The following is a 12,219-nucleotide window of genomic DNA, read 5'->3' as shown; positions in this document are numbered from 1 at the left end:
GGGCTGCGGGGGGGGATAAACGACGGTAGCACAGCTCCTACCCCCAAAGTGTACAGAACTGCAGAGATGTTGGATTTTGATGTTGCCAAGGGGACATCTTAGGTGGAAGGGTTACTTATAATGATAAGGTATTAGAAACCATCTCAATATCCAGTAATAGAGGAGTATGGTTCGATAAGTCATGCTGTATCCTTTCAGTATCTGAAATAAAAAGAGAAAGCTGAATTTATTGCTTATTATCATAAGGGACAGCTTTGCCGGTCAGGCACAGCCTCTGAGCACAGCAGACTGCTGACCTGCTAGGGGGCTCGGGCGGAGAGCTCAGGGCTGGGGTGGGGACTTCCAGAGCCCTACGTGGGACGTGCTGCCTGGCCGAGCCTCGCAGCTGTGCTTGTTGGGGTGGGTCTGCCTCTGGCTGCCGGCTGCCAGGAGTGAGGGGCTGGCACCTCTTGGTTGGCTTGCAAAACTGCGTTCACCAAAGTGAGATCACAGGTTTAAAACCGGTTCGGATGACTCCTTGCGACGTGGCTGCAGAACGCCTTTTCCTACATTTGTGGGAACATTTTTGATTCTCAACTCATATAATCAAGTATTAAGCTTTAAAAAATTATACTTTGAAATATTAATTACATGGAAAAACGTTGCCTATATAATGCAAAGAGGCAAAGCTGATCCCAGTGCTTTTGCCCCGGTTCCCAGCATACGGAGCTGCCCTGATGCTGGCCGGGTTTGCTGGGGGGGCAGCCTCCCGGGTGTCTCACTTGCCTGGCTCTGTCCCCCTCAGTTCCCTCGGCCATGCTGTGCGGGCCGAGACTGGAGTCTGTATGGAGACAGATGGTTATTAGATTTATCATGCTGATCATTTCATAACGCATGCAGTTGTCAAATCATTCTTTGGTACACCTGAAACTAACAAAGCATTGTATGTCAACTATATTTCAATTTAAAAAAGGAAAATCATCTTGTGTTGTTCGGTAGCACAAGATAATATAGCACAGGGAACTCTACTCAATGTTCTGTAATAACCTGTATGGGAAAAGAATCTGAAAAAGAATAGATACATGTATATGTATAACTGAATCACTTTGCTGTACACCTGAAACTAACACAACACTGTAAATCAACTGTACTCCAATATGAAATTAAGAATTTTCTAAAAAGCAAAAAAAAGTCTTCAGGTTAAAACCTTATAGAAAACATCATCTTATGTTAAGATTTATCATCGACCACTCCCTAAAAAGGGTGAGCTGGATATTATGGGAAGAAAATAATGGGGGGAAAAAAGACTTCAGAAATATCCTGGTACATGCAAATATATAGCACATAAAAACTCATTAAAATGTCAACGTTGTTACTTTGGATGATAGATTACAGGAAATATATATCTGTCTGTTTTTCTACATTAAGCAAGTATATACTTCTTAATTAATGATTAAATGAAAATGGAGGCAGAGGGTAGAGATTATCTTTTCAGGAAATATGGCTGGGTAGGAAGAAAAGAAAGCATGGTGCCTCAAATATACCATGTTGGAGACCCATTTTGTACCTGTTACCACTATCACCTGGAATTTTCTTCTCTTTCTTTTTCAGTTAGTTGATTCCTATTCATTCCCAGCTGGTAACCTTGAGCAAGTTTTTTTTTACCCTTTCATCTCTCAGTTTCTTTTTCTATAAATGAGGATAATAATCGTGCTTACTTCACAGAGGTTTTGAATGGTTAGATCTGTTAATTTGGGTAAGGCATTTAACAGTAGAGTAGGAGCAAAATAAATACTAGTTAACTTGTTGTTGCTATCATCATCACCATCACCATCAACAACACCATCATCACCATCATTGCCACCATCATCCTTTAATATTTGTCTCCTTACAAAAGCCTCCTCTGATGTGAAGTATCTCAGGTAGCTTTTCTCTAATAACACCCTGTGCATAGCTCTCTCATGATGCTTATGCTGTATTTTATTTACTCACATATCTGTCTCCTCCCCAACTTCATTAAATCATTTTCTTTATTTTTTAATTGAAGTATAGTTGATGTGCAATATTTTATGAGTTACAGGTGTACAATATAGTGGTTCACAATTTTTAAAGGTTATACTCCATTTATAGTTATTATAAAATATTGACTATATTCCCAGTGTTGTACAATTTATCATTATAGCTTATTTTATACATAATAGTTTGTACCTCTTAACCCCCACCCCTATTTTGCCCCCTTCCCCACTGGTAACCACTAGTTTGTTCTCTGTATCTGTGAGTCTGCTTCTTTTTTGTTATATTCACTAGTTTGTTGTATTTTTATATTCCACATATGAGTGATATCATTACAGTATTTGTCTTTCTCTGTCTGACTTATTTCACTTAGCATAATGCCCTCCAAGTCCATCCATGTTGCTGCAAATGGCATTATTTTATTCTTTTTTATGGCTGAGTAATACTCCATTGTCTATATGTACCACATCTTTTTTATCCAAATTCATCTGTCGATGGACACTTAGGTTACTTCCATATCTTGGCTATTGTAAATAGTGCTACTGTGAACACTGAGATGCATGTATCTTTTTGAATTAGTGGTTTTGGGTTTTCCGGGCCTACACCCAGAAGTGGAATTGCTGGGTCACATGGTGAGCATCCTGTGCCCAACACAGAGAAGGTGTTTCAAGTAAATGTTTGTGAAACCATCACAGGGATATACCAGGATTTCGGGGAGGGCTGTTGGGGTGTGTGTGTGTGTGTGTGTGTGTGTGTGTGTGTGTGTGTGAAAAACTAGCCTATTTATAATCACATGGTAACAAGTCGATGTAGGAGAAAATATTGGTGACATGAGAAGAGGGAGACTGGGGAGAACTGATGGTGTAAGTCTTTTGATTGTGGTGAGAGGTAGAATCCATGTTTTGGTGAAGGAACATTTTGCTCCTTTAACCAGTTGTCCTGGTGTAATTTATGCCTTCTGTTTTCTGGAAGAGTTTATATTATTTATTCCTTAGGTGTTTAATAGAGTTCACTAGTAAAGCCAGATGGGCCTGAATATAGGTAAGTAGGGTTTTGTGTGTGTGTGTGTGTGTGTGTGTTTTAACACATATAGGGATATAGGACCCTTTGAATTTTCTATTTCTTCTTGAGTTACTTTTGGTGATTTGTATCATATAAGAGATTTATGCATTTTTGTCTAAATAAGAAGAAAACTTGACGATATGTTTACGGTGTTTCTTTATTGCTCTGTTAATGTCTGTAGGATGTGATAGTGATGTCCCCTTTCTCTCATTCCTGATACTGGTAATTTATACCTTCTTTCTTCTGTTTCTGATCAGTCTGTCTAGAGGTTTATTGATTTTATTGATGTCTTCTCAAAGAACCAGCTTTTGGTTTCACTGATTTTCTCTTTTGTTTTTCTATTTTCTATTTCATTGTTTTTCACTCTTATTTTTAGTATTTTCTTTCTTCTGCTTACTTTCTCTTTAATTTGCTATTCTTTTTCAAGCTTCTTCAGGGGAAACTTTTATCATTCATTTGAGAATTTCTTTCTTTGCTAATAAAATAATTCAAAGCTAAACATTTCCACTAGGCACTGACTACCATTCCACAAATACTATGCTTCCATTTTCATTAATTTCAAAATATTTTCTAAGTTCCCTTGTGATTTCTCATTTGACTCATAAAAATTAGATTATATTGTTTATTTTCCAAACATTTTAGGGACATCAGATACATTTCTATTACGGATTTATAATTTAGTTATATAATTATAACTAAATAAAATTATTGAAATTTGTTGTATGGTCTAGAATATGGTCTTTCTTAATTAATGGTCAAGTTGTTTGACAGCCTTTTTCAGATCATTTATATCCTCACCAATTTTCTATCTACTTTTTCTATCAACTCCTGAGAGAAGAGGGTTGAAATACCCTCAACTGTAATTTGTAGATTTGCCTATTTCTCCTTTCAGTTCTGTCAGTCTTTGCCTTATGTATTTTGAAGCTCTTGAAATTAGGTACAAACACATTAGGATTTTTATATTATATTTATGAATTAAATTTTTTATCATTATGAAATATCCTTCTTATTTTCTGCTAAGCTCCTTTGTTCTCAGACCTACTTTGATATTAGCTATGCTACTCTACTTTTCTTGTAATTGCTGTTTGTGCGGTACATCTTTCTTCATCCTTTTAATTTTAACATTTTAAAATATTTAAAGTGTTTATCTTGAAATTACCATGTAGTTACACCTTCTTTTTTTGTTGTTTTTTACACCTTCTTTTAAATCCAGCCCAACAATCTCTGTGATTTAGATGGTGTTTTTAAACCATTTATAATAGTTAATGTGATTATTGATGTTGTTGGGTTTCAATCTATTATTTTGCCATTTGTATTTCTACTATTGGCATATTAGATATACCTCTTCTCTTTTTTTTTTTTTTTTCCCCCGGTACATAGGCCTCTCACTGTTGTGGCCTCTCCCGTTGCGGAGCACAGGCTCTGGACGCGCAGGCTCAGTGGCCATGGCTCACGGGCCCAGCCGCTCCGCGGCATGTGGGATCTTCCCAGACCGGGGCTCGAACCCATGTCCCCTGCATCGGCAGGTGGACTCTCAACCACTGCGCCACCAGGGAAGCCCTACCTCTTCATTTTTTATATGTGCTTTGTTACATCTGCCTTCACATACTATTATACCAGTTTACATAAAATGTAAGTATCTTAATAACAGTATACTTCCATTTCCCTATACCTGTTTCTACCTATACCGTAAGCTCCACAATATACTTTTATTATTTTTGCTTTAACAGTAAATTGTCTTAAAAAGAAATTTTAAATGAGAAAAAGGACAATTTATATTGACACACGTATTTTCTATGTCCAGTGCCCCTGATCCCTTTGAGTTGATCCAGGTTTCCATTTAGCATCATTTTCCATCTGCCTGAGCAACTGCCTTTAACCCTTTATGTAGTGCATGTCTGCTAGTAACAAATTCTCTCAGATTTTTGTTTGAAGATATCTGTATTTCATCTTCAGTTTTGAATGATGTTTTCACTAATTATGCAATTCAAGGTTGACAGATTTTTTTGCTTTCAGCACTTTAAAGATTCATTATGTTATCTTCTGACTAGCATAGTTTCAGATGAAATATCCTTATTCCAATCTTTTTAATGTATCTTTTTCTCTGGCTGCTTTTAAGACGTTATTTCTGTTCTTGCAATTTGATTATGATGTTTCTGATGTGATTTCCTTTGTGTTTATGTTTTGTTGTTGTTGTTCATTGATCTTCAACTTGTGGTTTTATAGTTTTCTTCATATTGGAAAATTTTCAGCCATTATGTCTTCAAATATTTCCCCAAACCTTCTCCTCCTGGTATGCAATTTCACATATGTTAGATGATGTGATACAGTCTCAGAGATTCATTAAATCCAGTCTTTTGTCTCTCTGACAATCATTTGGATATTTAAAATGCTTTTTCTTCATATTTGCTGGTCTTTTCTTCTATAATGCCAAATCTGTTATTTATCCTACCAGTGAAATTTTCCTTTCAGATAGTATATTACTATGCTCTAGGCTATTTAGTTCTTTTTTATACTTCTATCTCTCTCTTTGCTGTGTTCAATTTTTTTGTTTAAATATTTGGGTCTGTTTTAATGGGTAGTTTAAGATCTTTGTCCACTAATTCCACCATTTCTATCATTTCTAGGTCTAATTCTGTTGACTGATTTTTCTCCTGCTTACGGCTCACATATTCCTGCTTCTTCTCGTGTTTAGTTATCTTTTATTGGATGATCAACACTGTAAAATGTATATTGTTGGAAGCTGGGTTTTCTTGACTTCCTTTAAAAAATATTCGGCTTTGTTTAGGAAGCAATTAAGTACTTGCAGGTGACCAGTCTGACCCATCTGAAGCTTGTTCTTGAACTTTGTTAGAACTGACTTGAGGTTTTCTTTACTCTAAGGCTAGTTTAACCCCATGACTAAAGTGTGGCCTTTGTGTATGTTCCGTGATGACTCTTCATTCTGGCCGGTTAAAACTCAAATATCTCCCAGATTTGTGTGAGCTTTGGGAATTGTTCATCTTAAAGCTCACCAGTCACTGTTTACTTGGCCTTACAGAACTTAACCCTTTACTTACCCAAACTGTCAGCAACAGACTCAAGAGGAAACCAGGTAGATTCTGAAGCTCCTTCTCTACATGGCTTCCTCCTGCCCAGTACTCGGTGCCTACAAATTCCAGCTTCCTCAGATTCCCAAACTCCAGTCTGTGTTTCCTCTACTCACAATACTGCCATGCTGTGCTTCGATTCCCTTTCCCTGTGTTCAGGCCCAGAATGTGCCCTGCGACGGGAGCAGGGGTGATTGTAGGGCTTGTCGCATTTGCTTCCCTTCCCTTCACAGGGTCACAGTCCTGTGCTTCTTGTTTCCCAGCATCCTAAAGCTGTGTTTCCTGTGTCTTGTCCAGCTTTCTGGCTGTTTACTACAGCTGATTAAGTATGGCCCCAGTTACTCCATCATGGCCCAAATGGAAATCATGAATTTTGTTTATGACTCTAAATTTATACTTTTATTTTAAGGTAAAATACAGAGATTTTCAAGTTTGAAAGTTCTGTAAATATATTAAATTAAATATAAATGTTTGTTATGAATTCTCCGAATATTTTTGTTGACAGGGTAGTACCGTTATATATTAAAATCTGGCACCAGCTGGCCATAACTGTATTCACAGTGTTTGAAGAAGCTTCAGATGAATGCCTGCAAAGCTTTTGAACAGGAAATACTGCACAGTGCACTGAGCTTTATGCTGTGTTTCAAGAATCTGGGAAGCATCTTTCTTTTAAATCCTAAAAACAAATATTTAATTCAGAAATGTATGCTATTATATTTTAAAGAAATTTCTCTTTATAAGATCTGGGGCTGCCTTAAGTATAAGTATTCTAGAGGAGTCTCCTAATTTTCTTCTCTCCACATCACCTTCCTGGAAATCATGAATGCCTGAAGTTTCACCATTAATGATAGGAAAAAAAAAAAAAGGAAGGAGAGACTCTTTTTGAATTAAGACCTGCAGAGAAACAGTAGCAATTAAGATGATTAACAGCCATCGACACCTTTGTGAAAATTGTTTGCTTTGCTCCTTTCCAGTAGGGTTTTTAAAGCCAAGATGTTGATGGCAATTACATAGAGAAACAAACACATTGGGCTCTTAGGCAGAGAAGAGTGACCTGAGGACAGCAGAGGGGACTGAGTGCTTGGCGGAGGGGGAGGGCAGGCCAAGCACACGTCGGGGCAGAGAGAAGGAGCCGGAGATAAGAAAACAAAACAACTTCCTCCTTTCAAGATGATGATTTTCCTCTCATCTGTTCAGGCCATGCTACAGATGATTGTTTGGAAACTGTATTTCTTCTAATCACGTGCTTTTCGTGTGTTTAAGAAGATAAAAAAAGATCCAAGATCCTGCTGAAGTCTAAAATCAGCATACTGAGAAAAGAATTTGTACTCTCTTTAAAACCATTTTTACCAGTTTACTTTGGTTTTACTGCTTTCTTAAATAAAACACTGCATGACTTCCAAGTTGCGTATTTGCATACTACTTTAATTTACAAATTATCTTTTAATCAAATATCTTGACATTTCGTTTCTTTTCCTTCAGGGTGTTTAAATATGTTACTGTAGTAGCAAAACTTTTTCATTTTAAAAATCTCTACTACTAATTTTAAAGTTGATTTGTGTTAAGTAAAAGTTAAGTCATACACTGCAAGGTGTAGGAAGATTTGTTTTAAAGAACCCAATGATACAGATTTGATTACTGAGTTTGAACTCTTAACTGTTTAACAGGCTTAGACTTGTGGCTTTCTTTCTCTGGTTCGTTTTTGTCCACGTTGCTATTGGCAGTTTCTAGAGGTGTTCATATCTCACCCATTGGCCGCACTTTAAACTCATACTGGTAATGTCAGGTGGGCCCTAATACCTCCTGGAGCCCTGGGGCTCATACCAGATTCCTCAGCCTCTTCCCTTTCCCACTTCTGACATGGCTATTCATACCCTTTCCTCACACCACAAATCTCCCAACAGCCTCTTCTGCCATCCTCATGCTTCGCTGAGGAATCTTTCCTCCTGCTCCACGGAGAAGTTCCCACCACTGTACCAGGGATAATTGACCTGCACTCCCAGCAAAGGCCACCCTGTCCCCTTGTGCCCTAGAACTCACCCCTTCTCCTTCACTCCAGGACATGCCACCAGTAGGTCTCTGGCATCATTTGTCTTTTCCTTCTCTACGGCCAGACCTTTCCCATCATCTTGCACGCGTGCTGCTCTCTCGTCTTGTAAAAAAGAAAACAACCATCAGCCCTTTCTTTACTCACTTCCCCCGCAACTTCCAGCCCATTTCTCTCCTTTTTTTTTGGTAACAAAACTGTGGACCACTTGTCTCGTCTTCTCCAGTTCCCCCCTCCTACCCTGAGCTCCCTCCGATCCAGCTTTCCTCCTTGGTGCTGTACCAGAATCACTCATGTCCAGGCCACCACTGTCCTCCACACGCTCACGTCGCATGACTCCCCGTAGAACCCAACACAGCTGACTAGTCGTGGAAACACTGTCTTCCCTTGGCTTCAGGACCCCACACTCTCCTGAGCCTTCTCTCTCTGGTCATTACTTCCATTTACTTTCCTCCCCATCTCCAGCCTCCTGACATCTGCAGGCCCAGGGCTCAGGATTCTTAGACTTCTGTTTTGGATACACACTCAGTGCCTTGAGATCTCCTCCAGTAGCATAGTTCTACCTGCCGTTTATATACTAGTGACACTTGAATTTATACTTCTAACCTAGACCTCTCCTCTGGACTCCAGAACATTTGAACATATTCAAATGTTCACCTCAACACGAGGTGTCCAGTAGGCATCTCCAAACTTCATGTGTCCAAAACCAATCTCTTGATCTTTCCCCCAAATCTGTTCCACGTGTAGTTTTTTTGAGGTCAGTTAATGACAACCTCGCTCTTCTAGTTGCTTAGGACAAAAATCTTACAGTCATCCTTGGTTCATCTCTTTATCTTGCAGCATTTCCAGTTGGTTCTACTTTGAAATCTTTCTCAGAATCTGACCACTTCTCACCACCTTTTCTGTCACCGTCTGGATTATTTGCGGTAGATTCCCAACTGGCTTCTTTGCCTGATTCTTGCCCGAAACAAGAGCTAGAGTGATCGTATGAATACTCATGTGAAACCATGTCACTCCTGTACTGAAAACGCCTCCTTGACTCTCCATTTCACTCATATTAAAACGCACGTTCCTTACAGCTGCTTACAAACACCATGAAGGATCTGGCCCCTCGTTCTCTCTCATCTTGTCCAAGGGAGATGCTTCTCACAGATCCTCCCTGTGCCTTGAACACACTGTGCATGCCTCTGCCTCGGGGCCTTTGCACTGGCTCTCCTTCTGCCTGGAGAGCTCTTTCCCTAGAGTTCACCATGGCTCCCTCGTCTCCTGCAGGTCTCTGCTCATATATCACCCTCTCGGTGAGGCTTTCCCTAACTAATATGTTTTTTAAATTGTAAACTACCCCCTACCATTCCTCACTTCCCATCTCACTTTCTTGCTTTATCCTTCTTCATAGCATTTGCACCATCTAAAATATTATCACTTTGATAAGTTATATGATTGCTCTCTAGGTTAGAAGTTCCATAAAGGTAGGGAGAGATTTTTGTCTGTTTTGTCCGCTGCTCTAGTCCCGGTTGCCTGGAATGAATGCATGAATTGGGTGGTTAATTGTAAAAGACTCTATCTGAGGTTGTGGGGTTCTGGGGCTGAGTAGCCTCAGACTCTCGAAGAGTAGCTGCATCTTCGTCACAGGATGTCGTACACTAACCAGCCTCTCTGACTCCAACTTTTTTGGGGAAAAGTAACCTTTATGACACTATAATTTTCATATTTTCTAGTAAGTATTTTTAAAGCCTTTAGAACAGTGTGTGCCACCGGGTAAGAGCTCTACAAGTATTTATTAAATAAGCAACAAGTACTTTATGAACAGCATTTTTTGATTAAAAAGTATTGGCAGGATGTGAAGCAAGACAAATAACCCTCATGAGGCTCCGTGTGGCCTCGATTCTGTAGTAGAGAGTGGCTTTATTAGTCATAGAGCTAGAATAGAGTCTGGTGATTTAGTAGAGAAAACAGCAATAGTCACAAGCCCTCTCTAGTCGGGAAAAAACAAAACTACCCAGTGTATTCAGCACCATTATAGATGCAAAGAGATTTATGGGATAAACTCTAGAGAACTGCTTGTGAACTTCAGTTCATAAATCACACGGCTGTTGTCTTAGTCAGCTTGGGTTCTGTTACAGAACACCACAAACTGGGTGGCTTATCAAGAACAGAAATTTATTTCCGATCGTTCTGGAAGCTGGAAGTTGGAGATCAGGGTGCTGGTGTGGTCCAGTTCTAGTAAGAGCCCTCCGCCAGGTTGCACACGGCCATCCTCTCACTGTAGCCTCAAACGGCAGAAAGAACTAGCTCACTGGCCTCTTCTTATAAAGGTGCTAATCCCATTCATGAGGGCTCCACCCCCACAACCTCATCACTTCCTGAAGCCTCACCCCAAATACCATCACATTGGTATTAGGGCTTCAGCCTTTGAATTTATTCCATGTCCACCCCTGGTTTGCTCCCTGGAGAGATGGAATGAGAGAGGGGACCCAGGTATAGCTCAGGGTTAAAATAAAAACGGGGCTATACAAGAATCAGTATCGTGAACATCTAGGCACCCTTCTGAATACCCTGGCAGCCCGACGTCTGCCGCCAGGCGGTAAACCAGGGGGCACAGCTCTGGGCAAAAGGGTCCAAGAAGGGTGTCCAGTCAGATACCGGTATGAGAGAGTCCAGGAGCCTTAGTGATACCCTGTGATGACTCCACCTGTCCCCAAGCCTGCCTGTTTTAGAGGGCCACACTTTAAACAAGAAAGAACACCAAAGATCACCAAAAATTGAGGACAATTTCTAAAGTGAAAAACAGAGGCCAAAACAGGCTGGTACAGCAAAGAAATAAAAGGAACTAAGAAAAATACAGACACTCTCGAGAACAGAAAGAAAATTTAAATGTGTGTGTGTAGGTATAGACATTGTATAGGTGTGTATGAAATCAGTCACCTCGGAGAAGTGGGATTCTCTGGGACGCCCTGTGCCGTGTGTTCCAGCCGGTGAAGCGCTTGTGCTCTGCCACGTGGGGTCGGGTCCTGGCTCCATCGCTTCCTAGATGCGCCGCTGAGCAGCTCTCTTAACCTCTCTGTGGCACAGCTTCCTCGTCTGTTAAAAATGGGGAGTGATGGCGTGTTCAGAGAACAACAACGAAACTCTTGGAAATTACAAACAGGACAGCTGGAGTCTTTAAAATCCAATACAAAGTTTAACATTTAAAGTCGAGAATTGCTACAAAAGATCAAAAAGACAAAGTAATGGAAAATAGAAACAACAAGAAAAAGATGCTAAACCTGTGAGGTCCAATATTCAGAGCTGCAGAGACAGGCCGACAGAGAGACGAGAGAGAAAGAGACCAGGGGGAGAAAGAGAGGAAATTAAGAGAGAAGTGACCAAAGCCTTTTCTAGAAATGCAGGACACGAGCGCAGATTGAAAGGGCCTGTTTAGTGCCTGCACAATGGATGAGAAAAAAGGCCCGGCTAGGGCAAGTCACTGCGACATTTCCGAACACGGAGGATAAAGTGCAGATCCTGAGGCTTCCAGGGAGACGGAAAGCAGGTCACACACAAAGGATGGGAACTCGGGTGGCGAAGGAGATCGTGGAGTTCTAAGTAATGTGGACTTCTGGGAAGGCCTCCCTACTTCCAGGCCATAGAAATTGTTTGATTTAGATGCATCTGTCACTTCAAAAAAAGAGCTCTTGTGTGCCAGGCAGAGTAGGGCTCAGACCTTGGCTCAGTGAGTCTAAAATCTCCTATCAGCCTCCACCAGGAGGGTCTAGTTCTTTTCTCTTTAAACTAAGGGAAAGAGTGTTAAATTTACCATCTTCCCTCCCCCACCTCCGATTCCCTCTCCCCTCGTTTCCTCTTCCTTCTCCTGTGTTTCCTCTCTTCCCTGACTTCACACACGTTTGCTGGGTCTATTTCTGTCTCTCCTTCTCCCTTTCTCTTTCCACAGAAGTCTGTGTTTGTCTAATAATTGGCAGGAGAGATCTTTTTTTTTTTCTCTTTTGCTTTTTGCTTTTTAAGTGATGAATAGTTGGCGTTAGATCAAAG

At 40.3% G+C, this 12,219-nt stretch overlaps 1 protein-coding gene across 17 annotated transcripts in view; it reads left to right on the top strand.

Moving 5' to 3' along the window:
• The window catches only part of CEP112 (centrosomal protein 112), a 413,480-nt gene that overhangs the window by 312,203 nt on the left and 89,058 nt on the right, over positions 1–12,219 (top strand). The gene's annotated exons all lie outside the window — the stretch shown is intronic.

Source organism: Delphinapterus leucas, chromosome 19 (assembly GCF_059928025.1).
Source record: "Delphinapterus leucas isolate spDelLeu-1000000601 "Yukka" chromosome 19, BTC_Dleu_Yukka2, whole genome shotgun sequence".
Taxonomy (NCBI): domain Eukaryota; kingdom Metazoa; phylum Chordata; class Mammalia; order Artiodactyla; family Monodontidae; genus Delphinapterus; species Delphinapterus leucas.
This window is presented reverse-complemented; position numbering and strand designations above follow the sequence as displayed.